This window comes from Equus przewalskii, chromosome 25, assembly GCF_037783145.1.
Source record: "Equus przewalskii isolate Varuska chromosome 25, EquPr2, whole genome shotgun sequence".
In the NCBI taxonomy this organism is placed as follows: domain Eukaryota; kingdom Metazoa; phylum Chordata; class Mammalia; order Perissodactyla; family Equidae; genus Equus; species Equus przewalskii.
In genome coordinates, this window is record NC_091855.1 from 22,457,507 (window position 1) to 22,462,292 (window position 4,786).

Sequence of the window (4,786 nt, forward strand, 5' to 3'; positions counted from 1 at the left end):
TGGCTGAGTAAATAACAAGGGCTGTTGCCTGCCCAGCAGCATAACACTGATGTTTCTTTCAGCCCTGTAGGCAATGTTTCCACCATGTGAGCCCCCAAAAGCAGGGAGTTGGCTAATGACACAGACATGGCATGACCGTGTTCAGAGATAAGAGGAAAATCTTCCACAGCCAGAAACCCAGGAGAGGTGGCGTGTTCACTCTTTTCCAGCTGTTGAGACTGGAGCCTTTGTGTTGAACACCTATTGAAAATGAAGAAGCAGGGCGGGGCCCTGTGGCATAGTGGTTCAGTTCAGTGCGCTATGCTTCAGTGGCCTGGGTTTGCGGGTTTGGACCAACACCACTCCTCAGCCATGCTGTGGCAGCGACCCACATACAAACTACAAAAAGATTGGCACAGATGTTAGTTAGCTCAGGGCAAATCTTCCTCACCAAAAGAAAAAACAATCCAGTTGGAAGATGATAATGGATTGGGCCAGGGCAATAACAGTGAGGTGAATAGAAGTGGTTAGATCCTGGATACTCTGTAGAGTCAACATTTACTGTAGGATTAGATGTAGGATATGAGTGACAGGAGTGGAGAGTATAATCTCCTTAATTTTGCCAAATGGATGAGTACAAATTTACATCTTATTGCTTTAATTTGCATTTCCCTAACTACTAGTGAGGTTAGCATCTTTTCATGTTTTGGCTATTTGTATAGTTTTCTTGAGAAGTTCCAGTTTTGTTTTCTGTTCCTTTCCTTTGGTTAATGCTTGATTTCCTTACCAAAAATTTTGCCCCTGGGGTAGCTCTGCTAACTATTTATCCAAACTCTGAGATTAATTTCTCATTTTAGAAATATAGCATTGCAGAGCTGGTAGGTTACACAGGATTACTTTCTCATAAATGAGAAAATTGGGGCTCAAAAATGTTAACTGGAGCACAAAAAGGTTAGCTGAAGCTCAGTTGAGTGACTTATTCAAGGTCACCCAGCTAAGTGTTGGAGCTGTTATTAAAATTTAGCTTTCCTGATAACCACTCTATTTCATTTTCCATCTGCTACACCACCTTATTAAGAAAGCTGTTTTACCAATAAAACTAACTGAGAGCCAACACACGCATCCCCACGAGGGCTCAAATTTGGACAGGAGAGTTAATCAAAAGGAATGTCAATACAAATTTACTACCGAGGCTAAGTAGCTAGACTTGCATTGCTTTCTTCCACTGTAACCTTTGGAACAGGAGACAACAGGCAAGGTATCTTCCTTGCCCGGCTCCTCCAGTCCCTCAGTCCTGCCAAGATCAATAATAACTCCCCGGGGGTGGGGCGGGGGGGGTGCTCCTTTCTGGGTCATTACTGTTCTAACTTGCTTTAGTCAATCCACATGGGGTATTAGGGTTTTCTATTTTTCTTACTCTAATAAACCAACCTTTTAGCTTAAGGGACAAGAGAAAAGGGCTAAGACCAGCTTATCTTAGTGAAGAAGCAACTGGGAGAATTAGATCATGGCAAGCCAAGTCTTGCCGAGTGTGTCCTGCACAGCAATACGTCTGTCTCACCCAGGGCCTGGGATCCTTCTCGGAAAAACCCAATGTGGGTCCAGCAAACAGGCAAGAGGTTCTACTGAAATAACAAGCAAAGAGTAGTAAGAGGATCCACCTTGGCCAGTCTATTTTAAAGCAAGAGGAAGATCAGAGAGACGGGAAGGGAAGTGATGAGGGCACATATTTAGAGAGGCTGACTGCTGCTCCTGCTGGGCTCAGTGTGCGCCTACCTTCCCCCTTTCAAAAGCATCACAAAGGCCTTCTTCAAAAGAGCAATTTAGGCCGGCTGTGGAAAATTTGGAAGATATAAGAATATTATAACCCTCCAGCCTTTTCTGTGCATGTACATACTGTGCATACAAAAAATATTGGTAAAATGCTATGCATACTGTTTCTAAGCTGTTTTTCTTAGTTAACGTGTTGAGCATTTCTTCCAATTCTTAAATATATCTCTAAAACATGATTGATAGTGCTATACAGTATTTTATTACATGAAATATTTTTGTCAAACAAGCCCCTTTTGTTAACAATGTTGATGTTCCTAGATTTACATTCTAATAAATTTCAGGTAGAGGTAGAATTACCAGATCAAAGACTATTTCTTTAAAAAGAAAAAAAAATTCAAGCATTCGTTCTTTTTTATAATATGACTTAAAAGGATTTTCAATGCAAAAAAATCAGAAATACAGAAAAGCACAAGTAAAATAAACATCAACTATAATCCTATTATTCACATGTTGTACATTTATCTTTCTAGTTTTTAAAAAATATATGTAAACATTTATACAATATTAGTTACCATGCATGGTTTCATGAGATTTTCTCATTAAATACTGTATAAATACAGTATAAGTATCTGCTCATCTGTTTTTCCAAAACATGACTTTCAATGGTAACAGTTTTCCACTGTATGGTTATGTCATACCCACTAGGATGTAAGCACCACAAAGGTGGGCAGTGTGCAAAGAACAGTGCCTCTTACATACACCAGTGCTCAATAACCATTTATTGCACAAATATATAATTTGTTTTTTCAGGAAGATTAGCCCTGAGCTATCATCTGGTGCCAATCCTCCTCTTTTTGCTGAGGAAGACTGGCCCTGAGCTAACATTCGTGCCCGTCTTCCTCTACTTTATATGTGGGATGCCTGCCACAGCACGGCTTGATAAGTGATATGTAGATCTGTGCCCGGGATCCAAACTGGAAAACTCTGGGTCGCTGAAGTGGAGCGTGCGAACTTAACCGCTGCGCCACCAGGCCAGCCCCCGAATACATGAATTTAATCAACCAATTCCTTGTTGCTAACTATTGATATTTCAAACTTTTGCTATTCCAAACATTGTTACAAAAAATCTTGAGGACAGCTCTAATTACTTCTTTAGACTCAACTCCTACAAGTGAAATTTATTGGGTCAAATGGTATACATTTTAAAACAAAATTAGGATGACCATATAATTTATCACTAACGAGATCACTTCTGAGAGGATAAGGGGACCTAATGCAGGACTGCCCTGGTCAAGCTGGGATGTCATATGATGCCAAACTGTGTTGAAGAGGTTACAGCAATTTACCTTCCCACGAGCAGAGTATTAGAGCGCCAAATTTCCCCAGGCCTAACTTCTGTGACTCTACTCTTGATCCACATACATCCTAGATCACACTGAACATCCACTCTGGCATTTCTGGTATAAAATAATAAAGAAAATCTTCCCCTTGGTCCCTTCTCTTGCTTCCAGGTTTCCTCCTAGGCGTCGGCTAAGTGTGTGTAAAAGGCCAGATCGTATCTTTTAGGCTTTGTAGCCTATATGGTCTCTGTTGCAATTATTCAACTCCGTCATTCTGGCATGACAGCAACCACAGATAATCTGTAAATGAATTAGTGTGGCTGTGTTCCAATAAAACTTCATTTGACACAAATTTGGACTTCATATAATTTTCACGACACAAAATATCCTTCTTTATATATTTTTGCAACCATCTAGAAATGTAAAAACTATTATCAGTCAGTGGGCAGTATAAAAACAGGAGGCGAGTCATAGTTTGCTGACCTCTGACTTAGAAAATGGCTGGTAGACAATTAAAATAAACCCAGGGGGATGATCCTCATGTAAATGTAGAAAAATTGCCCATTTTTCCTTTTTCCTGAATTGCATGATTTTCTGCTTACTGTCAAAGTAGAGCTGCACTATATACATCTTCAACTACATGTGCCTCACACACACAACTATAAATAAAAATGAGAGAGAGAGAATTTAACTGTAAACACTGCTCACCAACCCACTCAATGAGCACATCCCTAAGGAAGCCTGGGCTGGGAGAGGAATCCGCTGTTCTCCTGGCTGGCCTCAGTTTCCACATGCTTCTCACAGGATACAGATCTTGCTTCATGGTGTGTGAGTTTACAGTTTGAATCTGCATTTTTTTGTACAACACTGCCCCTAAACACAAGCCAACACTTTTATTCGATACTCAACTAAACAAAGAGCAATCTGTTCTAATGCTGAAGGATAAGCTGACTGTTTGATTTCCTAAATAACAGGATGTCGGTTTCCAATGGGTCAAATATAAGGTACATTATGGAATTTTTCCAGTGGTAATTTTAATTATATAAAACTTTCCTATCATGCACTAATTTTACAGCCTAGTTACACATAAGGGATGAATCCATTAATTTGTATTCCTTAAAAAAAAAGCACTTACCAAGGATTACAATATGAACTCAATTTTCAATCCTCATAACAAAAAAAAGGCAGGACAGAAGAGAAATTCAAATTCAGCAAGTTACGTCCCAAGGAGCAGGTATCAAAGTGGCTTCCAGCCAATCATCCACACATAAAGCTGGGACGCCTCTAAGAGTACACGTAAGAAAATATTGGCACATGTTTCTAGAAAGGAGCACTCAATTCTCTTTTATCATTTGAAATATCACTATTCCTCTAGGAAGATGGTAGTAAATATTATCTTCATTTTATGAATGAGGAAACCGAGGTCCAGAGAAATGTAATGTAACTTAGCCCCGGGGATAGTGGGTTGTCAGTGCTTCATGCAATTTCCAAGCTGTCTACCATCAAAGAAGACAGCAGTGACTGGAATATCAAGGAATATTCTCTCCTGGGAGATAGCCACAAATACTTAGGGCAGAGCAGGAGTCTGCAGGGCAGAGACAGCTTAGAGGGCTCCAATAGCATGAACAATACAGCAAGCAAAAATAGGAAAAAAACTAATCTCAGATACACTGACCCTCAGACAGATACAGATC